General features: G+C 36.7%; 1 long non-coding RNA gene across 2 annotated transcripts in view; it reads right to left on the minus strand.

The window, feature by feature from the left end:
- The window catches only part of LOC134170573 (uncharacterized), a 52,243-nt gene that overhangs the window by 20,937 nt on the left and 3,401 nt on the right, over positions 1-27,905 (minus strand). For both annotated transcript variants that reach the window (XR_009967314.1, XR_009967313.1), the window contains exon 3: positions 13,392-13,466. This is a non-coding gene — a long non-coding RNA (uncharacterized LOC134170573). The remainder of the gene's footprint in view (positions 1-13,391; positions 13,467-27,905) is intronic.

The following is a 27,905-nucleotide window of genomic DNA, read 5'->3' on the forward strand; positions in this document are numbered from 1 at the left end:
AGTAAGATTATTTCCAGTTCTAGCAGCTGACAAACTGACCATTTCAATTTAGAGCAACAATTTCCAGTGCTATAATAGAAGCCTAATTTAATGAGGCTCTGAGTCTGTTTTCCTGCCTCTGATTTAAGAAAGAGATGAGATACTATTGTCCAGATGCTTTTAGAGAAGTCAAGAAATAACTAGGCTAGAAGTAAATGAATCATGAACTTCAGTTCTGTATATTCACATCAGCAGGATCCTACCCAAGAGGAAGCTGTGATTTCCTCTCTTTAAGAGGCCACCTTAAATACAGCTCTGAACTGGTACTGCCAAATGGTTATTGCATAGTCCTTTGGAAACGAATTATTATTTCACATAACAGACGTCTTCGACATGTAATAGGTTTTAAACGCATGCAGATTTTTGGTCACCTAAAAAAAAATATTTTCCAAATGGTTCAAAGTTGAAATCCTATGAAAGGAAACCATTTTTTCTTCTAGCCCTTCTTTGGGCTAGAAACTGCAAAGGTTCATGCTAGCAAATAATTCTGTATAGTAAGTAGATAAAAGACTTATAATTACTGGGAATTTTAGTTTTGATGGATATGAGCATGTCAATTTGCAAATCTTTTCCTCAGAGATTCCTATTTTAAAAAAAGTATGCATATTATATACATTTTTGCTTATATTTTTAGTATAATTTTACTTTCCATTTCACTTTTTCATTTTTTTTTTTTTTGAAGGAAAACTAAAAAGAAACCAAATGAAAACATGTATCTGTTGCAATAACATGGAAACTGAACAGTGTGATTTCTGTAATAGGAAATAAAATGAATCATGCACATTTCATAAGGAATTAATTTCTAGTTGAAGATCCACAGTAAAACTGAAATGGAATAATTTGAACAATTCTAAAATGATCATTTGAGGAAAAGAGCTTTATTATTAAAAAAATAATTTTAATAACTTTTCCTTCTGTCATACCAGTTTACAGCAGATCTTGCTTGAATTTTTTCATTCTTCTGCTATGTCACAGGCTTTTAGTAGTATTGCCTCTTTTTATTCAGTGAAGTATATATGTAAATTCGGTACATAAGCTGTTTGACTATAGAACACTCTATGTTTGAACTGTCTTGTAAGGAGTTCTACGAGGTTGTCTGACCTTTCTGTCACCAGAGGCCATATTTCATATTTGATGGAATTTTTTGAGCATAGTACACCCAACATTTAGTATTTTGTCACAAACATAAAGTCACCGTGCTGCCAGTCCAGGGGTTTCTGGGCTGTTATTCAAGGTCTCTGCAGACTCCTCTGATATCTCTGGATGGTCAAGAGGTGAACAGATATGGAAGCAGAGCAGGGTGTTGATCATACATAGAAAAAACTTGTAAATAACTGAAATAATCCATTCACATGTTATTTTTCTCACCTTAAAATTACCTTATGATGTCATAATGTTAAGTTAATAAGGACCTTTGATGACTTAGTGCTAAAGTATTTAGGCAGATAGACATACAGTAAAGCTCTTCAATCTACTGATGCCTGACCAATACTTGAAAATGTAGATTACTATGCAGTTGCTCCATGTTATGGGCCAGGACCTCTGCACCAGTGACATAGTTTATCTTCTCAGATTTAAAGGCAGATTAAATTGTCATTTGTGGTGTCTATGCCAGAAAATAATTCCTGCATGATATAATCAGTATATACTCTTCCATCTGTAATCTTACTGGCCAGCAAATACAGAAGTGTCATTGCAGCAGACCACTGGCTCTGTATTAAGCTAATGCAGACTGCAGGTCTGGGGCCATCAGACATGCTTTGTTTGGACTTGGCTTCCTTTGCTCTAACTTGTTTAGCTTTAACAGCAATTGATTAATGACTAGGTGGCTGTTCTTTAATTTTAGTTTGTTTAGCATTGTATAGTTATGTGGTGCAACCCCTATTGTTAACGATATGGATAGGAACAAATAGTTATGCTATACAAGAGTGAACAACTTCTGTAGTGTAACTCTGATTCAGCTTAACAGAGAACAGATCAGGGTGACAGCAGAGGCCTTGAAGATTTGAGCACAGTATGATGCCAGTGGTCCCGGGGCTATCAGTAACTCACCAGCAATCAGTTACTAAAAAAAAAAAAATGGAAACTTAGGAACTGGAGAAAACTGGATTTAAAGGGAAAAATCAACAAAGAAAAAAGTATCTAACGTTTGCAAAGGAGCAAAAGAGCAGGGGGTAAAGCATGTAGGAAAATATAAAAACGTCAGCAGGAAGAAACTGTCACCATTGTGATCCTTCTGTAAAAGAGAAGAATTAACCTACATGATTAACATCACACTCTCCCAGCAAAGATTTCAAGAAGCTCATGCAACCCAATAATTCCCCTTACAGTGAACTGTTGACGTTAGGCTCCATTAGTGAGCATTTGAAAAGTGAGCCTAACAATAGAGATAAAAAGGAGGTTGGTAGTAGAATGTTTATCTAAATAACAACTTTTGAAATATTGTATTGTTATTTTATTTGTTTTCTATTTAGATTGCATTAGCATCAGTGCATCTGTGCTGCTAATAATAAATTTTTGTTTCATTCTGGCTCTACAGTTAAAGCTTTCTATTTGGCTAACAGTAAATTCTTGGCTTCAGATAGCAGGCATGGTCCCCCTTTAGCCATAACAAGATCTTAACAGTGCTGAGACAGAGGATATTGACTGCTGGTTTTATACCTCCAGTCCCTGGCTTCTGGAAAGCCATCTGAGAACTCATGCATCTGTTGCACTTCAGAATAGCTTTAATTTGCTTGGAACTGTTGATTAGACCTGGTCATTGACAAATCCTGGACTCACCAAACCAGATTCCTGGATTATCTTCAGAGCCGCACAAAACAACTAAACAACAAATCAACCACAAACCAATTAATTCAAGTTGGACTCAAAAGAGCTTTTCCCTCTAAATTGGTTGTTCTAGAATTTGCAATCCTCATAACATGTGAATCTACTAAATTTGAATTACCTATGCTGTGAAATTGCTTTGAGGTGTTTTTCAGCTTCTCCTGGAAAAAATAACCACAGCCCTCTTTCAGTCTTAGAGTAATATCGCAAAAATTTTTGTTTGCAAAATACAAATGCATAATTATACATATATATATTTTACATCTGAAATTAATACAAGATGTTGTGGCTAGAACAGTATTATATCTTCTTTAAAACAAATTGTACTGAATACTTAGAATACAGAAATACACTTGCAGTCATTTCAAGACATGATATAAAAGTGATAGGTCATGATCAGTCTCTTGATTAACAACACAATCATGCTTCATCAGCATCTTAGTAATTTTCTTTCAAGCAACAAGGACTTTTGTGTGGGGGTGTCTTTTCTGAGAAATTTCCATAAGGAAATTGTTTTTAAAGGAGCAATAATGACCTTATTGGACTTTAAAAGATTTCCCATGGTATTTGATAAACATCTTACAGTGGTTTAGTTTGCTCTGAAGTTGTTCTCTTAAACACTGATTTTGTGGACTATTTAAAGAGATTATTGACTTTATCATTTTATATACTTTGACTTTACAATACATGCTCTTAAGAGTTATATATGCTTCCTGATAAATGTGCTAGGTATGACTCTAGCCTTGCAGTGCTGAAATTTTCCTATTGACTTGAATGAGCTTATATCACTCACAAAGTTGATGAGGAAGAATACATTCATAGTGGATATGTATGGGCTTATTCCACTGAGTCTAAAATCAATATATCTGAATTTTCCCTGAAACTTGAAGGGATAAGAAATGAAAATAATACAATATAATTGCAGAGAAAAAAACAAAGCACCAGAAGAGACAAGTTAATTGTGAAAACAGCAGAAAAAGAAATTGAGTGGAGAAATTACTTGCTTTACCACCTGGATCTTAAATGGGCTCAGTAGTACACACAGCCCACCCCCACCTCCCCCCCAGCAAAAAAAGCTGCCCTTGGAGAAATTTGGTTTTACTTGACATAATAAAAAAATAATGAGGTAAAAATAAAGAAAGTAAGTCTCCAGGCTGAATATCAAAACTCAAGTGACTTGACAACAGACTTACAGTTTGCACTATGTGGCACTAATTCAAGTTCTTATTTGCTTTTTAAAGCTTCTTAGGGGAAGCTCTGACAATAGAAAGTTAGACTTAAGAGAGAACAGATTACAGCTGCCTTGGTCCACACCCTGCTTGCATGAGGGAAAAACAAAAGTCAGCAAGGGTTTCCAGCCTATAAACTGTCTCTTTATGGTAAAGAAAATAGAATGGTATGTGATTTTAAGTGTTTTCAAGTGTAGCCCCTCAATTTCCGTTTTGAGATAGCTTCCTCTTGACTACGACAAGTAGGACCAAGATGACTGTGTACTCTGTATAAGGAAGAAAAGTATTAGTTGTGCAGGGTCAAAGAATGAATAAAAATTACTTTTTCATATATGGATTTGGTCCGATATTAATTATATATTTTGGAAAGTTTAACTAGATGTGACAAAAATATATGAGGACTACTGAGTTCCATTTTCTCTGCTAATCCTACTGTGAGGCTACTTGCTCAGCATAAAGAGTGCAACGAAATTCAGTTTCTTTGAAAACATCAAGGTGAAACTGATTGGTTTTGGTAGTGGTTCCCACAACAGAAACCTCTGCTTGTTCATAAGAAAATAGTGTTTGCATTCACTGAAAGAAAAGAAAATTTACTAGTAATTAAAGGTTTCTCTGGAACTCACAGGTGTACATCAAAGATCTTCTATTAAGTTCAGTAAGGTGCAGAGACATTACTTTATTGGCAAAAAGGTAAATCTACAGGATGATGCTTTCTGACTTCAATTTTTGCTTGTGTGTTAAAAGTGACATTTTATAGATTGAGCATAATCCTCCAGAAGAAAAATATGAAAGGATAACTTTGCAATTTAGTGGATAAATTTTTCAGCAATCACTGTTATCATCTGGAAAACTTATTTCTTTATTTGGTTCGTTTTATTGTGCCTTTTTTTTTTTTTTTTACTTCCCTCCCCCCCCCCCTTTTTTTTTTTATTTATTTTCTAGAAAGCAGGTTTCTGAAATACAGGTCTTAGTAGGAAAATCTGGAGATGAGCTAAATAAGTTGTTGAGACCACTGATTTGAAAAATGGAAGGAAGAAAGACACTACCATCTCAAATACTGTGACTGTGCTGCAAAAGGGCACTCAGACCAAAATCAGGCCTTAGACTCCATGTACCTCCGCATGAGTCTGTGAACTCCGAATACTGAAATTTCACTGCAACTGTATTAGTGGTTTACACAAGTTGTACCTTGTGTTCTTAAAATTCTGTTTCCTAATCACCCCAACCAGTGGTTGATATGTTGAACACATCTAATCTAGGTGTGTTTGGTTTAGATTTACACTATGTTTTCATTGCACTGGATTGCAAGAATATAGAATAAGAGAGGTATGTAAGATGATCTCTGTAATGCTACTTTGTTATATTATCCTTTGAACACAGTGAAAGGTCACCAAGGAGCATGATGGAAAAGAGGCCTGCAATACACAGATGGTGTGATTGATGTATCACGTTTGAATGTAATCTGAAGTACAAGAGATTTAATTTATTCCATGACATACAGTCTAAAGTTTATTTTCAGTTTGATCCGAAATAATGAAAATAATGTTTCCCTTTGCAGCTGCCACTGATTACTGTAATCCACAACGAAATTAAAAGACACAGTGGATCAAATCTAGGTATTGGAAAGATAGCTTGTTTACAGTACAGAAGTACAGGCTAGCATATGCATGAGAAATATGTTAACTATGCTGACTTTTTCCCCCATGCTTCTAGAAAGGAGAGGTTATGATTAATAGCTTAAATACCAACAGTTAGGGCTACTCACCATGCTATCTTATCTCACTGTCTGAAATGGCATGTGGTGCTAATGTGTTAAATATGATATCTTGTTTTTCTTATGACCTGTTTTTTAAGAAGTGACATATGTATGCATACACATATGAAATGTAGACAATCTGTTACTTTCTTGTACAAAGCCTAAAGGTGGGTGAGGTTCTTTCCTTCTAGAACAAAGCCAGGATTGTATGTAGCCTGTAATTTTTCTTGCTCCTCTGGCTATTTTTCCTTTGGAAGATCTCCATCTCTCTATCATAGTAGCAGTTTGGACTAGGAAATATACTCCGTATCATAAGGCCTTTTGGAGTTGGAAATCATAGGGATAAAGAAGGCTCAAACAAGTTCACTCTCTGCTCTGTCCTGTGAAAGGAAGTTTTTTTTGTATTGGATTGACAGGAAGAGACATAAGATTAAATGTGCTTTGAAACGTCTGTTGAAACACAGTATATATTTAAAGGTGTCATACATAAAGATCAAAGCACATAATTGCTAGCCTTTAGCCAGCCAAAACTGCCAATGAATACTATTTTTGTAAAGACAAAAAGCCCATTTTTCTGTCAGAATCAAAATTTTGGGTCTGGAATATTATTTCCTGCCGTTCATTAAGAAATAAACCATGAATCTTCTTCTCCCCAGCTAGATTTGTGGTAAGGGTCTGTTGCTCGGGAGAAATTGCAGAGAACTTAGGCACTGCTGTGTGATGTCCCTGACAATAAGCAAGCTTTGTGAGATATTTGTTCATCATGCTACAGTGCCATACACTTGCTTGGAAGCATTTCATTTTCCTGATGCTTCCTTGGTTATACATTGGTTGGTCAGCTTACAAAGGTAATTTCATAAACATCAGTTAGTAATGGATTTATTGTTACAGAATACCTGGTGAGTTTTGGTTTGGTTTGCTTTTTGGGAGGAGGGGGTGCCATTTGATAGGCAAATTGGCTTAGACTCTCTAATCTTCACACCAAAAACAGAGGAACAGAATTAATATTTTGCCACAAGCATCCTGTCTTTCCCAGCAGCAGTTCAGATATATGAGTAGGCCATGATCTTCCTCCATTAGGAGATGTATTCACCTTGCATAACAGTTTTGCTCCACAGAACAGACTTCTCACTTCTTCTTCCCCCCCCCCCCCCCCAGAAATGCTACTTACGGAACAGCACTACAGAAAAAAAAAAGCCAAACAAAAAAACAAACAAAAACCAGAAAAAAAAACCAAAACAACAAAAGAAAACAAAAATTACCTGCTCAATCATCCAGTTATTTTTCAAAATCACAATCAGTTTTAAAACTTGTCATTTTGCATTGGATGAGCCCCAGAAAAATATTCTTTTAGCTTACCTTCTTTTGGGTGAGCCCTTTGGAACATGTTTTCGTGATCAGTAAATCAGTACTGATAGAAACACTGATAAAAACATCAGTTAAATGGACTGCTGGGTTCATCTCAGCGGTGTCAAGTATTGATATCTGTACCCCAGAGCTGATATTGGGGAATGTATTGTTGAGCAACTTCATCAAAATTCTGGATGGTAATTTAGATGACACCCTCAATGAAAGGTTCCGTGATGCCCAACTGTGGAAACGGGTGCTTCAATCTACAGGGACTTTAAGGACTGAACCAAAATAAAATTCATCATGAACCAACATAAAATTCATTCTTCATTTGACATGATGAATTGCAAAGCTCTGCACCTGAGGCAGAATAACACATACCAGACTATATTGAAAGAAGCATGGCAAGCAGATTGAGTATTTCCTCTAGTAATGATGAGACCACTGATACAATACAGTGCCTGGTCTGTGGCCTTCTTATTCCAGAAGCATGTCAAGAAACAGGAGATCATCCAGTGTAGAGCTACAGAGATGCTGAAAGCCAACAGCAGATTTCTTACAAGGTAAAGCTGGGGGAAATGTGCTTATTGAGTCTGGTGAAGAGGAATGCAAGTGACCATCTAAAAGCATGACTGCTTGAAGGCTATAGATAATATTGGAACCAAATTTTCTCAGTAGTAACAGAAACTATAATAAGGGCCACAGACTGTAACTTGGGAGGAACAGACATCAGGAATTTTTCACCAGGACTATCACCCAGGGAGGCTGACAGTTTGGAGATTTTCAAGACGTGGCTATGCAAAGCCATGGGCTACCTGCTTTAATATTGTTAGTCAAGTAGGACTAGATCTACCCCAACAATTCTGTGATTCTGTTATTTATTTTCAAGATACTTTGTCGTTCTAGCAGAATGTCATCAATATATGGGCCATTGTGCCCCAAGAATTCACCCCAGAACAGTTCTGATTGGAAAAAGAGGTGGCTTATAAAGTATCACATTGCTAATCAAAATTACCTAGATGTCAAGCACTTCTAGAGCAGCTTTTAGTTTGACAGAAGGTTTATAGAGGACCATTTTCACAGATGGAATTGTCAGAATTTGTCCTGCCAAATCAAGACAAGCTGTAGGAATTCTGGCTTGTAGAATTCAGTGAAACATGCAAACATTTAATCTGTCTTAAAGCACCCTCACCTGACAATTCTCTTAGGGCAGTTTTCTGAGAGTAAGGAGTGCAATCAGCTCAGAACAAACTTCTAAGTAAGTTCAGCCTGTTATAGTTTAGCACATCCTGCCTCCTCACATACATCTGATGTGAGCCAGAATGCAAAAACAGAGGTGTGGTGATTATAAGAATGTCTCTCTAAGGTATTATAAGGCATAAAGTACAGCCAGAAAACATTCAACATAAAATTATCTCAGTGTTTTGGCTTCCATATTATTTTATAAAATGTGTTTTAACAAAAAATGAGGTACAATTTTTTCTTTTTTTTTAAATGCAGCAGTGATTCAGTGCTCAATTGAGAATGTTAAAACAAATGAAATCTTTAGCTTCTGCCAAAGATCAGTGCTCTACTTCAAAGATCACCGCCAAATGAAGTACTATCTTCATATGAATATTTGCAACAACACTGGAGTTACTAAAAGCTTAAAACTATTTTGGATGGTTTCCCATAAATGTCACACTCAACCTCAGTTAGCTAAAGATTCTGCTCTGAATTTTTTTGTTCTCCTTTCATTTTATTTTTGTCAATAATTATAAGAAAACAACGTGTTTTTTCTAAAACCTTAAAATAAAAATATAAACTGTAAGAAGTGTTCCTTCTGAAAAAACACCACATACTGACTGCTCATACCCTTTTCACAGACCCAATTATAAATATCAGTGGGCCATAAATGTTAACGGGAAGTGCTGTGAGTTGATTGCCATAGCTGAAAGGGGTTTGACTTTGTGAATTACTAGGTGAAGGTTTATGTCCACTGAGGTCAGAAGGGCCCAGATAATGGGCCTGTCTTGTCTAGAATCCCTGACTGAATCAATGGTATGATTGCCTTACTGCCCAACTTAAAATATGCCTGTGAATGTACATTAATGGATAGCAAATACAAGATTTTATTTTTAATAGAATAAAAACTAAAAATTGTAAAATAAATAATAAACCAAGAATTGTAAAAAATAATTAGACTTGACATATTTGATGTCTAGATAATTCTGATTAACAGTGTTATACTTTATAAGCCACCTCTTCTTCCAATCAGGACAGTTTGGGGGTAAATTCTTGGATTCTTCTAAGAAAAGAAGAATTTTATTATCTGAATTCTCCACAGAAAGTGCAATACTGCCTACTTCAGCTTATTTTAAAACTTCTTCAATTTATAAACACTAAAAATACTGACGGGTCTTGTTTATTTGTATCTTAGACTTTACTGAGGGGCTGCCCTTGCTCAAGGTGGATCTATTCTGAATATCAGAATTTCTTATACTGTCATACCCATGCTATGAGTGTCAGCTGTTATGAACACTTTATATTCTAATCTGAATACTTGTACAGAAGAAAATATTTGGGCATATCTACATATTTATTAAGTTGCCCCATGTCAAAGACTGTGTGATGTCTATGGACATGAAGGTGACTTCAGAACTGCATAGACACAGGATCTTAAACATGCTTGTGACCACACTCTGACTGTCTCTGTCTGACAATTATTCTTTTAATATTGAGTTCAGGCATTCATATCCTGGTGTGACTGCTTATAATAGCAAAATGTTATGCCAAATCAGGACGTCAAAGCAGGGAGAGGATTGTTAGGTCATGGCCTAACTTTCCGAAGCAGTATTTTGGTGATCAACAGTCAGTGCTCAAGAAAGGATTAGGAGATTTAAATTGAGAAAGGCAATAATATGGAAAATAAAAGCTTCCAAAATAAGGGTGAGGGAGAGTGTAAAGTAAGGGGAGTGGGGGAGGTGGAAATGCTGTAGGAAGATATCTAAGAAAAATTTTCTAAATGGTAGTATGGCATAAATATTTATCTCTTTCTATAACTAAAAGAACAAATTAGCGTCAGTTTCTTTTTTTCTTTTTTACACCAAATGTGAATGTAAAGATGAACACTGAAAAAAAATGAGTGTCGGAAAAAATGTATGAAACTCTTAGTTATCATATCTATGGTGATATATGAAAATCTGAGTTATCATATCTATGGTGGAAAGAAAACCAAGAAAGTCTGATTGTGCCAAAAATATGAGACTGGATGTTTTGCATTACAGATGTAAAAAATAAAGTTGGCATGTGCCTATGTACAAGAAAGACAATACAGGAAATGAATGCATAAAGTTGCTCAATCTTCCATCAGTATTTCACAAATCTGAAGGAAATGCTTTATCACTGTACTAGCATTTTGTAGATCAGACAGTCCATAATCGAAAAGCTTTGAAATGAAAAGCAATGTCATTTACTAAATAAGTGATAATTAACAATTTGTAAATAAGTGGGAAATGAGATAAGTTGCAGTGTATGGTTATGAAAGTCACTAGTTTAATATGCTGAGTGAAATGACAGGTTTTCTAGTCAAAGGAGGTGATAAAGTGTTTAGCCTGAATCTAAAATAGGTAATAAACTGTTGAAAAGCAGAGGTGACAGTGAGTTGTGCTGAATTGGACTGGAAGGGTGTTTTAAAAAGTTCTTCAAGATGTGGTCTTGGGATCAGATAAGAATTTCAGAGATGAGTACAGCACAATGGCCAAGATTACTTGTGAATTTTAGCTACAGAGAATCAAGAAATATTATTGATACTGAAGACAGAGATAACAGATAGTGCTTGGATTTATTTATTTTTAGACTCTCTCTTAGGTGTTCTTTTGGACTTATCAATGGAAATGCAGTTGTACATTGCACACTGTGAAGAAGCATAAGACTGTAATGTGACATGAGAAATAACAGTAAAGGAATCAGGACAACAAAGAATTGATTTTACAAAACAATTAAAACTATATGGCTTCTTTAGTCTAGAAGTGTGGAAGGAAGAAAGAATATGATTTGCTGTACAAATATATGTAGGAATTATACACTTGTGTGGGGGAATGATGATCTAGCTAAAAGGTAATAACACACAGGAAAAATGCTCATGTTATGTTTGATTAACACAAAAACTGGTATAAATGAGAGGTTCTAGAACAGCCCACTACCATGCATAGCTAGGGGAAAGATGTTAAGAAGCTCACTGTATCATTGCCTCTATATGGAGACTGAACTTGGGGGGTTTTCTTTTTTACTTGTGTGTTCCTAATGCTACTTACAACTTATTGCGTTGGCTAGAAAAAAACTGTATTTATATATTTACTTACTGAATGTGGGTCACTACTACCACAACCCTTTCAGAAAGCATGACTTCATGTGGCAAAACCACTCTGGGACAACAGCTGTAGTCATCTGCAACAAGGTGCTCAGGCACCATCAGTGTACCTGTAATTCTGCTGTCTGGGACTGTTGGTTTGGTTTTTTTTTCCTTCCTCACAGTCACCTGCTTCTTCCTACATATTTACTACACTGGGTTTGTGACTTTTAGAATGGGCCACTGGCAATGCTTCCAATGAATTGCAGCCACATGGTGTGCTGCAATCATCTTTGGTGATGACAAAACAGGACATGCAAGACACATGGTCATGATTACACCAGAAGTCTTTGCTCTGAACTGTGGAAAAAATTTCCCTCATTTCTCAATTTCCAATCAAACTGACAACATTCTTCTACCCCCAGTTAGTAGTGTGCAATTAGCTGGGTTCCAGTCACCCTCTCCAGTCACCCAAAGCTGACTGCTGAGCCAAATATTTCCACACATTAAGAGAGTCCTTGATTCAAGTGGAATACTTAAGGTATATACAGTTGTTATTATTATGGAGTTTCTTTTCCTATGTCATAGTGACACAGTACAGAGTAAAAATAAAGCAATGTCCAAAAATAATACTTCTGTAATCCATCATGATGAAGGATAAATTAAGAAAACCTTACAGTTACTGTATTTCAGGTCACAAACCAGTTTGATTTTGTGTACTTCAAGTGGAAACAGAAGGATTTATTTACTTATGACCGTTCATACAGCTGGGTGCTAGACATGACCAAGTCATGGCTGGGCATGATAGACAAGGCAGTGCTTACTGTAGGGTTTTTTTTTTTTTTCTGTTTTTTCTCTTTTCACCAGTTCTTTAAGCAAACTGTTGTTCTTTTTACTGACTCCTCCAGCCATCTTTTCCTTTGCCTTTCCATTCTCTTTTCTTAACAGCATGGTGAACATTTTAATTTGATTTCTTGAAGAACCAGAGGTTAATTCCCTTGTCTCCTTATCACCAATGGACAGTTGACTTCACCCTCTAAACTCAGCTTTTCAATGGCGTAATTCACTTGGCTCGCTGTAACTAGAAAAACTCACACCAGCTAATGATTTTGATTTTTCCCATAGCACAGTGACGACCCTCCCTTCATTCCAACCAGAATCTAGGAAAAGTTTGCAACAAGGCAGGAAACTGCAGAAGAGATATTATTAACTATGGCAGACACACAAGCACAAAATGACAGAATGGTTGAGGTTGGGAGGGACCTCTGGGGGGGTCGTAAGGCTCAGCCCCTATGCTCAAGCAGGCCGTCTACACCAGGTTGCCCAGGACCATGTCCAGATGGCTTTTGAATATCAGTCCTATCTGATTATAAATATAACTGGGTTGCAGAGGTTGCTATTTACACCAGCCAGAAGGTACGAAAAGGTAGCAAGAAACAAAATCCTTGAAAATGGTCATTACCTTGTTGGAGGTCTTCAGATTAATGTGTGAAAAAGCTGTTTTAGGAAGGAAAGAGTTAACACTGAAGTACTCGAAGATATTTCAGAGGTAGATGGATTTATGTTGAATTAGAGGTGGTCTTCATTCAGAAGTCATCTGCAATTTAGTCTTCCTGAAAGTGTGTGCATATATATGTTTGCATATGCATCTATAGAGGGCTCAGATTTTCCTGTTTAATTTTAGTTTGCAAACAGTAGCAGGAAGTTTGACCGCAGTCAGTAATCAACTCAAGGCAATGGTTCTTATTACATACTATGAAAAAAATTAACATACAGTAGCTATGACAGATACAAACAAAATGTGTTCCATATTGTGAAAAGATTGTGTGGATGTGGGTGTACAATTATATATGTATGTTACCTTCTCCTTCTGGGACTTGGCACTTGGACTGCACTCCAGGTGTTTCATACAACGTTCCATGAAGTTCTTCTGTTCCTGTATATTAATGCATTCAAAATAGCAGATACCAGTTTAAAACCTGGTCCAAAACTATGTTTATAGCACAAAAGGAAGTATTATTGGGAAATAAAGAGGTTTTATATTCATATATTCACAAGTGTATATGTACATGTGTATACTCAGGCACACTCACACACAGGTATTCACAGAATAACACAATATTATAGGTTGAAAGGGACATTTGAGGTAATCTTGTCCAATCACCCTGTTCAAGACAGGTCTGCTAAAGCAGCTTGTCCACAGCTACATCCAGTCAGGCCCCAAGGTTACCTCTGAGGTACACCATTAACAACTGGCCTCAAACTGGAGGAGCTCCGAATGTTTCTTTTGTCTAGTTCTACTTGATAAGTCTAAAGAACAGATAATTTATAATCCGTGCAAAGTTAGCATTTCTCTTCTACACAGTTATTTATCAGTGCTATTTTTGTATTGTTATCTGATCGCAGCATCATGACAATCATCATGACAAGAGTGTTAATCATCCCATAGTCATTGTGGCTTTCCAGCCCTTTTCCACATATCCCTAAATTGATAGGATAGAATAAGGATAGAAAATGAGGGACAGAGCAATTTGGAAAGGTTGTGCTTAAGCTATTGCAGAAGTTTGGAAGGCCTGAACACCCTGGGAACCAAAGTCAGCTGGACTGGAGGGTTTGTGTTCAGGAAACGTGTCAGTGGTCACAGAAACATCCAGCGTTTAGAGGTACCTTAAACTCAAGATCTTTTCTCAATATGTGGAATCACTATGGAAATCCAAACACAGCTGCCTGGTGAATGACCAGAGAGAACTTTGACAGTTTGGATGTTTTTATCAAACAAAAAGAGAGGCTGCTGTGCTGTGCAGTTCTTGTAGTGTTTTTTCTTGGAATTATAAAGAAATATCATTATGAATTATTTCAAAAAGACGGTTTTGGAAAACAAAACAAAACGAAACAACATTAGTTCCCTTCCCAAGCTTGCTTGCTTGCTTATTTGCTTGTTTCCTTACTCCCTGACATCCTTATTAGATGGTGATGAGCGTAAAATTAACGTTAGGTAATAACTTATTATCTATTATTTAATTTATAATCACTAACAAATAGTTTTGCAGATACCATATTATATATTGTAAGTTTTTGTGTTTTTTTTTAATGTAACATTTCTTAGCAACAGTTTATTTGTTGCCAAGGTATTTTCTTTATATCAGTTAAGCATGGAAAAGAACAGTACTAATCCCCTGTAGTAGGAATCATTGGTGAAACAACATGATTTTTTTATATTTGCTTTACAAATTTTTGAAACGGCAATGAAATTGTTCAGAGTAGTTGACAAGCTCAAGTAGTAGGTTTCCTTGTTACATCCACACACAAAAGCAGCATAAAACAATATGCATTGTTAACAATGTACAGCTCTGTGACTTTCACAGAGCCATAATTAAGAAAGGAAAATACATAAAATAATAGAAGAAAAAAGATTTCTACAGAGTAAAACACCCTAAATTATACAAAGTAAATATTGTTCCATGAGGAATACTAATTTAGATACATCAGTAAGAGCTCCTGTTCTAAAACCATAGTTTTAAACTAAGGATATTCAGACTTTTGCACAGATTAACGTTCCAGAAGCATAACAGTTTTCCCTTTTTGCTGTTTTTTAACACTTAGTAGAGTACAAAAGTTATTCTTAACCACAGAATAACCATAAACTGTTAAGAAAAGGCACAGACCAGAAAAATATATGAAGTTCGATATAAAGATTTCTTATGATATTTCTCACAGAGGAAGTGTAATGCCAAATGATTTTCAAGAAAAAAAGTTGGCTGAAATTAGTATAGGACAATATTGAATACATCTAAGGAAGATCAACAAGAAAGAATTGGCATCCTGAATTTAAGGAGTGCCTAAATTAAATATTTTATCCACTATATATATGTCAGTTATGTTAAGGATGGTAAAAGTAAATAAATGATTAGTGAAATGATTTATCTTTCTTTCCATTAGCTATCACCTAGAGTTATGCAGCCTGATATTTTATATATTTTATTCACAACCTATTTTGAGGCTGCTTCCTGCCTTCGGAAATGTTGGTAAGTCAGATGAAGACAGTAGGTGTCTTGAGTCTTGGAACTGTGAAAAAAACTGTGGAAAAGAAATAAATAACAAGCAGGGGTCATTGTCTGAGGGGATGGTGGAGAAAAAAATATTAAAATATCTTAAACTGAATGCTAACAGGTGACAAATGACTGGGTATATGTGTGTGTGGTGGAGAATCAATGCCCAAAACTGAATCTTTGATCTTTCAATTTTTGGTGCTCTCAAGTAACGGTCACCTGGTAATTGTTAGCTGCAACTGGTAAAAACCGTGTGTAAATTTACAGTAGCATCTGGACTAAGGAGAAGTGTCGAGTGTTAGTTCTTCAGGTAGTAACAACACATCGGACAACCATGACTGCAAGACACATTGTGCTTCTGCATATAGAGCATTAAGACTTGGATAAATGGGGGCTGGTGGGCGTGGCAAGAAATGGGTGTACAAAGGGTTCTTGAAAAGAAGTGGTTGATATCCTGGCCTGGCATTGGCCCATCTCCATCCCCACAGCTCTGCACGGCCATTCCACATGGGATGTGACCACGGTTCTCATGGTCAGACCTGTTCCATTCTCCCATGGAACAATGTGCCAGCCTGGCCCAGGCCCCTGCTCTGCCAGCTCTGGGGTCAACCTCAGCTCCTCACTCACGTCCCCTTAAGGACCAGCCTGTCTCCTGCTGCTCCCTGACAGAGGAAGCAGAAAGAAGGCAGCACAGCAGGAGCTGACACAGTTCCTGCACAGTCTCCCCTGGGTAGTCGAGTCCCTGCTGCTCTGTTTTGCTCCTTCAGGAAATCATGTCAGAACTGAGATTTTATCCCATGCCTGTCGTGGTTTAAACCCAGTCAGGCAACTCGTTCACTCACTTCCCCCCCATCTTGTGTGTCAAAAAGAATGCAACTCCCAGAGATAAGAACAGTTTAGTAACTAAGGTATAACACAAATCACTACTGCTACCACCAATGATAATAATGATAAAGGAAATAACAAGGGAAGAGAATACATCATCTCACCACCAGCCAACCGATAACTCGCCCCCCCCAGCCCGACCAAGCTCTGACCGATACCTCCTCCAACCCTGCAGTCTCCCAGCCCTTCCGGCTAACCCCCAGTTACATCCTGGGCATGACGTGCTGTGGTATGGAATACCTCTTTGGTCAGTTTGGGTCAGGTGTCCTGTCTCTGCTTCCTCCTGGCTTCCCCTCCTCCCTGGCAGAGCATGAGGCTCACAAAGTCCTTGGCCAAACCAAAACATCGCTTGTTATCAGCTCTGTTCCCGAGCTGAAAGTCAAAACATTGCACTGCATCAGCTACCAAGAAGGGGAAAAATGACTGCTACTGCTGAACCCAGGACAATGCCTCTCAGTGTGTCTCACAGGTAAGACCATAAATGCTTGCCCACAGAGAACCTGGATACAGGACTATGATTGGGACCAAAGGAGACCACAGCCCTTGTCCTGCTTGCAAGGGCAGGCAATTTGCACTTGACAAGCCCCAGCTTGCTCAATCCCAGCCCAGGACCACATCTGTGACATCCCACATTTCCTTCTAGTTCAGGACTGGTGGCCAGGATGTGGTGTACCTCTAATAGTAATAAATGAGTAAATAACTGAAAACAACAAACATAAATCATGTCCTGCTTATTGCCTCCTTTATTTTTCCCAGGGACTTGAAAATTAGGAGCTGTCACAGCCTTAAATGTAAAGTAGGTTGATGCTCCAAATATTTAGAATGGGATAATCTGCTGACAGGTTTCATTAAACTTCTTCCTTTCCTCAAGCCTTAAGAACACATCTGAGTTTTAGTCTTGCAAGATGCACACTGAACAATTTGTGTTCCCAATTTTGCATGCTGCTGAAAGGCCAGACTTCACTGTATGGTGAGCTCATCCATTTGGAAGCAAAGGGCCAGCTCCTTGGCTCTAATGTGCTCGTGTGACTGCCTCCAGAGGTTGTCTGGGTGTGACCGAGGACTACACTTGGCCCTAGAAATTAATCAAAGAACTTTCTCCTCTGAACTGACACTAATAATTGTCTTTCTTTGCTCATAATAAATATATTCACGCTACAGCCCAGCATGCATTAAGACACTTTACAGTGCACTGAAAAACCCTCTCTGCGAAGCAAAGCATCTTAGACCATAAAGTTTAAGTGCATTAAAATACATTTAAACATTTAAAAGTCAGGTAAAGTTTTTGATGCTTTGAAATGTTCACTAGAACCATTAAATCTTTAATACAGGACCATAACACATTTGGCTACTTGCACCTAAAGTTTTTCCTCAGGAAAAAGAAGTCCATTAAAAGTAAATCTAGTCATGTAAAATACTATTCTAAAACATACTTCATGATAGTAAGTATGATGGGATTAATTGTCAAAGATCACTAGAAATCTTCAAAGCCTGAAGCAGTTAGAAATCTCGTTCTATGATCTCCAAATCTCTTAAACACCCAACCTTGTGTGGTCCTCCAGATGATCTTTTGATAGTTCAAGGAACATTTAAGAAATAAAAATCCATAATGATTTAAAGATGTGGCCTGTCTTTTTTGTCCAGATTTCAGCCATGCATCCTGTAACCAATATAGATCTTATGTGCACCATAAGAATGCATGTTTGCATATATATAAAGCATTTTTTTGTCAGCACAAGTAGCTAGATTTTCTTCATATTGTCACTGCAGTGAAGAAATAAATTGTAATATGCATAGAAGTGTCAGTGCATGCAGTCTGTGGTTAAAAATAAATAAAATAAAAAAGACAAAAATTCTATACCTATAATTTAGAAAATGCAAAGCCACTCTTTACCTTCTAAATTTCATAAGCTAACTGAGCAATTAATTACAATGCTGAAAAGCAAAAGTTTCATTCAACAGGAAAATGGATATTGCCTTGATTCAAATATTTCAGTACCACTATATTCATTTTTTTCCCCTTTTATTTATGATATTGAATTCCTTCTTTTTGTGTGTATAAATTGCACTTGGCAAAATTATTCAGTTGAAACAATTTCATTATTGAATTGAAACATTTATAATAAAGCCAGTATTTCTCCTTTAAAACACAGATTAAAAAAAAAAAAAAATTCTTAATGCATTTTCAAAATTGTTTCCATCATTTGAAATACATTTTTTCATTCTAAAATTCCTTGCAATCACAGTTTTAGACTAATTGCAAATCACAATTAATGTAAAAAATAAAATATATTTTACTGTTCTAATCACCATACTTTTATTGTTTTAGAAATGCTAGAAAACTGAAAACAGGTTAGTAACTTACATGGTTAAAATGGGTTTTCTTAATGACACACGAATAAAATGTAAGCTAAACTTGAATTTAGAGCATTACCACACTGAAAACTTCCTTTTATGATGTTTTTCAAGTTACCAAACCAGTAGCAGTTAATTTTCATGAAACAAACAATTTGAAACTAAATTTGAGGTATTACGTAGTCTGACTTAAACTGAACTGCCTACACCAAGTTAACATTTGAACATAGTTCTTTCTTTCTATGACTTTTGTATAGAAAGCAGCACTTACAGGGGCTAGGTTATTTACTTAACTTTAGCTATTGTCAACTTCTAACTATTGTCAGGCAATTGAATGTCACCTATAAGTGCTACGGGACACCACTCCCAGATGTCCACCTTTGGACTGGATTTCTTGTGCTATTTGTGAAACAAGTTTCCAAAAAACACAAAAAAGTTTAGGGCTGTGGATCAAGGTCCATGGCGCAAAGTGGACTCCCATTAGGTGCAGACTTGCCTAGACAAAGCAAGAATATATTTATGTACATTTCACACTCAGAGGAGAACACCTTCCAAATTTCAAAGCTTTTATTAAAAATGACAGGAAGCAGCCTCTCCCACTTCTCTGCCCTCATATTCCCCTATATCCAGATATCCTCATGTTCTTCTTACTCTTTGCGACATTTGAATTTAAGTCCATGCTTATGGATATTATTAATCTCAGTCAAAACGCTGGATTCAACATTTCTTCTATGTATCCTCCTGCCTGCCAGCCCAGAACTTCCTGTACAATTCAGTGTCCCACCCTGAGCTTCAGGCCATCTCTAGTTTTAAAAAGAAACAGGTGATGTTTTCATAGCTGAGCTATGTTAGAATTAAAAATAACCATGCCACATTAAATGATGTCTTCTGATTTCTAATGTAATTTAATACATAGGAAAAATGTTTTGGATTAATATTTGTATGACTAGCTCCAGAACTGCTGACTGCGATAAGCTGAGTATCAGGTCAGAGGCTTTCATTTCTGTCTCTCTCTTATCTTTGGTCTCTACTCTCAATCTGTTTCTAATGACTTGTTCTTTTTGTTGTTAAGTTTTAAATCACTACAAGTGTTTAAAAGGACATTTATTTGTAGTACTGTATTTAATAAAATTCAAAATTGTTTTCAGGGATTCATGAGAATATGAGTTTAAAAATAGAAAGATAAAAATAAAAATCTGAAGGCTCATAAATCACGTTTGCCACATAAAGAACAGACAGGAAGTTGTTCTGCTTGAAACTCCCCACCAAGGGATATTAACACAATGTCTAATGCACTCTTCTCTGATTTTTTAATACTTCTAACAACACAATGAGAGTGAAATAAGACTGCAAGAAAGTCATTCAGGTGCTGAAGCATGTCCAAAGAAGAGCAACAAAGCTAGTGAAGGGTCTAGAGCACGGGTCTTATGAAGAACAGCTGAGGGAACTGGGGTTGTTCAGCCTGGAGGAAAGGAGGCTGAAGGAAGACTTTATCCCTCTTTACAGATACCTAAACAGAGGTTGCAGTGAGGTGGGTTTTGGTCATTTCTCCCAAGTAACAAGTGATAGGACAAGAGGAAACAACGTCAAGTTGCACCAAGAGAGGTTTAGATTGACTATTAGGAAAAAATTCTTCACTGAAAGTGTTGTCGGTCACTGGAAGAGACTGCCCAGGGTAGTGGTTGATTCAACATCCCTAGAGGTATTTAAAAGATGTGTGGTGTTTAGGGCTAAGTGGTGGACTTGACAGTGTTAGATTAACACTTGAGCTCAACCCTAGAGGTCTTTTCCAACCAAAATGATTCTATGATTCTCTGAAACTGCTGTGATGTCTTTTTACTCCCCCCCCTTTTTTTTTTTGTTGTGCTTTTTTTTGTTTTTTCTTTCTATTTTTTTTTGTTTTGTTGTTGGTAGTGGTGTTTGTTTTTTTTTCTTTTTTCCTTTCCACCAAGGAATTTGTAATAGTTTCATGTAACTCAGAAGTCTAGCAGGTTGTGTTCATATAAGAGGATGCCCAGTCTAAAGTATTTTCAGTATTTGCAGATGTTTATGCCTTGGCAAATTCTGCATGGAGGAAACTCTCCTGTTGTCTCTTTTCTCTCCAGCTATAAGCAGCTGATTTAAACCTGTGTCTTAAATGGCTGTTTCGGCTAGAAACCATGTTAAAGTCTTAATTTCCACTGTTTTTTTTTGCTATTGAATTTGCACAGAAAAAAAATTAATCTGAAAGGAGATAATATGGAAGAGTAAAATGAAATATCCTTTGCTATACTGTTTTTCAAGAAAGTGAACATAACTATTTCTCCAGTTTTTCTATCAATAACAGGCATAGATTTATTTTTTCAATATCTCACTGAAGGAATAATTTTATCTTTAATATGAAATTGAGGTGCACAGGAAATGCACACTTAACTGTTCTAAAATGAAATATTTAATTTTAGATTTTTTTTTTAGTAAGAAGTGTTTTTAAAGAGCATTTGAGAGTCTATCTATTCAACATACTAATTTTAATTAAAAAACTCCAAATATTCAGTTAAAGTGGCAAGTGAAAATGTCTTAAATAATATGGAAGCAATAGAAAATCAAGTATTTGAGATTGAAACTAATAGTTACTTTATCCTACCCCCCAAAAAAAAGTAAAAGAACAGGCAAACCTATTTTGTGATTTGGTTACATAAAATATAGCAGGAAGGAGCAGTACATGGTGCAAGAGTTACCACTGACCAAAAAACTCATAGAAAGCATCTTCTTACATGGCTTCAGACACCTATATTCTGCAATGCAAATTTAGTTTTTTAATAATTCATTAGCATGAGATTTACAGAATAAAAAAAAATTCAGGATTTGTGCCAAATTCTGGATGTCAAGACAGTTGTTTTAACATATTAAAATATCATGTTCAGTAGTCATTAAAACGATGTATAGTGTCCTAGAATGATGTAAAATTCTCTGAAAGCTTTATGGGCAAAATAGTTTAAAGGGATATAGTCATAATTAATTGCCCTTGAAACCATATAGTAATACCAGAAAAAAAACGACAAAATGCTGTAAGAACATAGTTATCTGTCCTGGGTTCAGCAGTAGGAATCATTTTTTCCCCTTTTAGTAGTTGGTGCAGTGCTGTGTTTTTGACTTTCAGCCTGGGAACAGCACTGATAACACCGATATTTTTAGTTGCTGCTCAGTAATGTTTACTCTGACCAAGGGCTTTCTGCATCTCATGCTCTGCCAGGGAGGAGGGGAAGCTGGGAGGAAGCAGAGACAGGACACCTCACCCAAGCTAGCCAAAGAGGTATTCCATACCACAGCACGTCATGCCCAGTATATAAACTGGGGGCAATTACCTGGAAGGGCTAGATCACTACTCAGTCAGGCTGGGTATTGGTCAACAGGTGGTGAGTGGTTGTATTCTCTTCCCTTGCTATTATCCTTATCATTATTATTATTGGTGGTAGCAGCAGTGATTTGTGTTATACCTTAGTTACTAAGCTGTTCTCATCTCAACCCGTGGGAGTTACATTCTTTCGATTCTCCTCATCATCCCCCTGGGAGTAGGGGGGAGGAAAGTAGAGGAAGTGAAAGAGCGGCTGCGTGGTTCTGAGTTACTGACTGGACTTAAACCATGACACTATCTGTAAAATGCCCCTGATATATATAGATTAGTTTTAATTAAAAACTGTCAGCTTCCCATCAAAATTATTTAACGCTCTGGACATCATGGGTCTGAGATTCTCCAGTCTTTCAGTGTTGCTCAAGTTCACTGCTAAAGGCCCTCCAACTCTACAGAGTTGGAGGTTTTACAAGAACCTTCTAGTATGAGAGAGGAGCTCAGAAAACACTTTTGCTGGATATTCGTATTTTTTGGAAGAAAAAGCACTGCCTCTTAGCTAACATGAAGGTAAATATTTTATGGGGAGAAAAGTGAGTCAAAGTCCCCAGAATTCTGGTTTTTTTACACTTCCACCTTTCACTGGTTTAAGTTGCTTCTTCATACTGGTTTTAATTCTCAAGCTTTCCTAGTTATTTCTCCTAAAGCTTTGCTGTACCCATCCAATATTATTTCACCATGAAACAATTCAAAACAATAAAGCATTCAAATCATTGCAATGAAATACTTACAAGCCATTAGACATTAGCTGTCAGTATTTCACAAATCAGAATTCTCCTGATAACAGACTTTCCAGAAGAACAGAATTCAATTTTTATTATGGACTTGCAGAATAACTAAGGATGAAAGGGGCACTAGCAGAAGAGTACTGTGTGTATCATGGTGGATTAGTATGGAAGACAGCTAGCCCATAAACTGAGGGGAAGGTGAGAAAAATGGCCCTGGTGCAAATGAAAGGGAAGGCAGAATATAGGCTGAAGAAGACTTGGTGAAGCCTGAAGAAGTCCTCTGTGAGGAGAATTAACTATTCTCAGAAGACAGGGAGAAGCAGTCAAGAGAGTCAGGCAAGAATGGATACCAAACTTGGAGAAAGATATTTTAGATCTGTTACATTATACAAGTTTTCTTTTACTGCTCTTCAGGTATCAGCATCCTAATAGATTTTCCTTCCACTTGCGTTCCTGTAAGCACTTGGAGGTCTCACAGACTACTTTTTACAGTGAAGGAAAAATTATAGATGTGAAGTCTGGGTTTATTTCAAATATAAACCTTTTTTATTTGCATTCACACCTGCTATGGAAAAATAGATTAAAATCAGCATGTGAGGCACACTCTTCTTTAAGTTACATTCTTTTCCAGACACTCAATACCAACTTTGCAGAGAGTAACTCTGCCTTGAGGACTGGATTTAAACAAAACTCAAACTGAAACATGTTCTACTGCTTACACATCTCCCTGTATTTGTTACTTTGCTTAACTTAAAAGATAGAACCTTTACATATCTTTCCAAGGCTGAATATTTTTGAACAGAATAAAACAAACAATCAAACACCAAAAAAACCAAACACCCCCAACAACAAAATTCTAACTCAACATAGAGCACATCTACTAGCTCCTTCTACTTCTTTCCTGTATACTAAATGCATATATTTTTGCCTTAACTTCACAGATAGTGACTGTATTTGCCATGTTAATTTTCTCTTCTGCCTGATAATAATTCAGGGGATAAAGCAATTGAATACAACAAGAGAACAAGTTATACATTATGGATTAAATTGCACAAACTACTCGCTGTAGTAAGGGACACTTCAGAAGAAATAAATAAAGGTCTTGATAATGCAAGAAATTGTGGTACTGTTCAGTGTTCAAAGAGCAGTACTACAGCCTTGTATCAAGTACAGCTGATTCTCTCCTTTGAACTTGCATGTTTTTCTGTGCTGCCATCTGCTCTGAGGGAGGACAGCAGACAGATTTCCCCCTTTTTAGCTTGTAAGTAATATGGCACATTGGTGTTGTTTTTTTTTTTCATTTTATTGAAGGTAATGACATCTCCAACAAATTAAACGCATAAGAAAATAGTGAACAGTCCTTAGAGGATACTTATAAGCAGCATTTTAGTTTACATTCTCAGTTCAGCATTCACTTTGAGGATCTAATTTATTTTTTTTTCTCCTAATTGTCACAGTATCATAATCCCTTTCATGGATCTCCATATATTAGAGAATGATAAATATATCACGGTTATCTCAAGGATAAGAATGATTTTCAATAAGTGTTGAACAGTTGGACAGCTCTGCTGGAAGCAAACTTGGTCTAAATATATCCCAGATGTATTCAATCTGACACCAACTGTACAGAACCTTAGAAAACACTTCTTGTGAAGGTCTGCAGGGTTCAACAGTGCTACTACCTCTTGGGAGTTCGCTGTATTACTGTAACTTTGTTTGACATGGGCTCTACACAGAGCTCATAAATCAGTGCAGAAGAGCGTGGTGAAAGGAGATCTGGGATTATTCCACTGACAGAGATAACCCTATTCCTGTTATTTCACCACCACTGTCTTTTTTTTTTTTTCTTTATAAGAACTGGATCTACAAGAAGCATGTGTAAGTATCTGGCTGGTGTAGGAGAGAGCACACGCAAGAATGGTTTTGAGGGGTTTTCAAGGAAAAATACCTTAAATAGGTTGTATTACATGTCGATTCATGAATCTTACAAACTACAGGTTAATTAGCATCCTTTCTACTGAAACTAAGGAATGTAATTTTAAGAATGGGCTACTAATAGACATTCTATCATAAGGTAAATTATCAGGAAAAAAAAAAAAACTTAATATCTCAGTGTTCCAAGTACTGTTGAGCTTGAGGCTACATGTTTAGTCATCTTTCAAGTGTACATTTTATGGCATTGCAGTTAAGCTTTGTACCTGCAAGGGTGAACTACAGTCTGCTCTTGAGTAACACAGTGTGAGGACTAAGAAGGTCACCGTTATTTTCTCAAGTGCCACCTCACTCCTCCTCAACTTCACTTACACTACCAATATCATACTGGCCTAAAATACTATAATTTGTCAGACAATATCTCTATTTTATAATCTGACTAAGCAAAGTCAGAAAGTTGATGTTGCTATAGTGGCTTTAGTTCCTGACAGAATCCCACTTCCTTCAGTTAATAGCACTGTATCTTTAAAATTTATGGGCAGATGGTTGAATTTCAACTTCTCCCCTACACTTAAACAGGCTATTTCCAAGCTGACGGAATTTCAGGAGGTTCATTTATGGAATTATGAAGTTCATTCTCCACAGAGATTTTAATACTTATTATAAACTGGATGTCATGACACTCAGTACAAACATGACATGGTTCTTCAAATAACTGAATTAAAAAAAAAAAAGAAATCAAGACTGAGAGAAGAGGCTATTTGCTTCATCTTTCTTTGTGTTGAGTAAGAGCTAGTGCTTGTTTCTGTTAAATGCAGCCAACGGAGAATGAGAAACTTCTGTGGTTTACGTGACTTTAGGGAACAATAATGTGCAGATGAAGGACTGGCACATCTTCAGGCACATCTAGGTACATGTTTAAATACATCATTATGGAGATTTTTAAAAAATTGTTTTGTTTTGTGTCTCAATTTGCATCTCAATCAACCTTTGATTGTTTATTTATTATTTTTTTTTGTCTAACCCTGCAGGTGGTTTTTAGTTTAATTGATGGTGCTCATTCCAGTGCCTTTGGAGTTAATGTTTCTCCATGTAAAAAGATACCATCTCAGACACGCTGACTTTCATTTAAACTCACCATGGACATCAAACAGTATTTATTTTTCAAAGTGGTTTGTTTGAAAAATATGCTAACTTGGTAAATCTAGAAAGGGGGTGCTTCACATCTTTTTGCTTCTTGAACTGTAACATAATCTCTATAAGTATCATGCAGTCTGCAATATTGCAAATGGAACAAATCAGAACAGGCATTGCCAGACTGGTTAACGTCATTAAATAATAAAAAGAAAAAGAACAGTGTGTGTGAATTATAATTAGCCATATATGTTTACAATAAAAATCCTAAATAAGATGCTATTGGCTTTACCAGTTCTTTGTAGTATGCAAAACTGCCCACATAACAATGCTGTGCAGATTTGAGATAGTTGTGCATGTCCGGTCCTAAATGTGATTATTTAAATATGTTTTAAAACATATGTTCGGTCTCCTAGAAGATGACAAGCAACAAGGAGGTTCTCCTTCCCCTCTGGCCAGCACTGGTGAGACCCTGGAGAACTGCATCCCAGTTTGGGATTCCCCTATACTAGAAAGAGTATGGACATAATGGAAAGAGTCCAGCAAAAGCCACAATGATGTACTGGTACTGGAGTACCTGTCCTATGAGGAAAGCTTGAGACATCTGGGACTGCTTAGCCTAGAGAATAGAAGACTCAGGGGAAAGAAGTGTGCGAAGAAGCTGGAACCAGGCTCTTTTCAGTGCCCAGTGGCACAGGTGCTCAGTGACAGGTCCAGAGTCAGTGGGCACAAAATGAAACAGAGGAGATGCCGTCTAAACATCAGGAAATAGATTTCCGCCATGGACATGACTGAGCACTGGCACAGCTTGGCCAGGGAGGTTGTGCAGCCTTCATGCTTGGAGATGTTCAGAAGCTGCTTGGACATGGGCCTGGGCAACCTGATCTAGGTGGCCCTGCTGGAATAGGGGGGCTGAACCAGATGTTCCCCAGTCGTTTCTTTCAACCTCAAAGTTTCTGTGGTTTTGTGATTCTGTATGACCCCCATTAGATCAATATTTTATCATTATTTTGAAATCAATATTGCAAAGATAAATGTAGTATGTGTTTGCATTATTGATCATCATGTTTATATTTAGTTCATATTCACATTCATATTTATGTTTACTGCCCATATGTACCTCTGCCACTTTAGCTATTTTGCATTATCCATTTCATCCTTCTTTTTGAACTTAAGCACATAGCAAGGTTTGTAAGGACAGCTTGTCTTTTTTGTTGAACCAGCAGACAAAAAGATGACCTTTCTAACATCAGCAGATGACCTTCGGATTATACTGATGCCCACTCAAATCTTCACAAGATACAGAGGTAAAGGAAAAACTCTTGAAATCAGTAATCATTTACATATTATTCCTTGAAAGAATATTTCCTTGAACAATTTTCTAGCCATTAAAATTGTCTTTCCAATGTATCTGTCCGTGGAATGGAGAAAGGGAAACCACCAACCTAATAGATCCCTACCAGCAACTCTATCCTATTCAAAACAAGGAGAAATGCCAGATTCCCAGACTTGCCTGTTTAGGGACATCATCCAGGAGAATTACAGCAGGATGGCTATATTGCTGCTGAACTAGTATAACTCCCACATGAACTCTCTGTGTCAACATAAACATTGCCTTGATACAGTAATTTCTCTCCTCCAGAGTAATTATTTCTTTGGATGTAGTGTAATCATTAAAAAAAAAAAAAAAGAATAAATCACTCTATCATTGTTTGGAAAGGGTGTCCACATGGGGCGTTATCACTTGATGGTTCTAGGAGGGCAATTATACCATTGTGGCTATACAACAGAGATATCACTTAATTACAGTAAAATGCCTGATCTGTCATGTATACTTCTTTCTTCTGGGTCCCATCCATTTATTGGCTACAACAAATATGTTTCTGATGGAATGGTTAAGAAGG

Source organism: Pezoporus occidentalis, unplaced genomic scaffold, assembly GCF_034315485.1.
Source record: "Pezoporus occidentalis ecotype Australia unplaced genomic scaffold, CSIRO_AGI_Poc_V1 ctg38, whole genome shotgun sequence".
Taxonomy (NCBI): domain Eukaryota; kingdom Metazoa; phylum Chordata; class Aves; order Psittaciformes; family Psittacidae; genus Pezoporus; species Pezoporus occidentalis.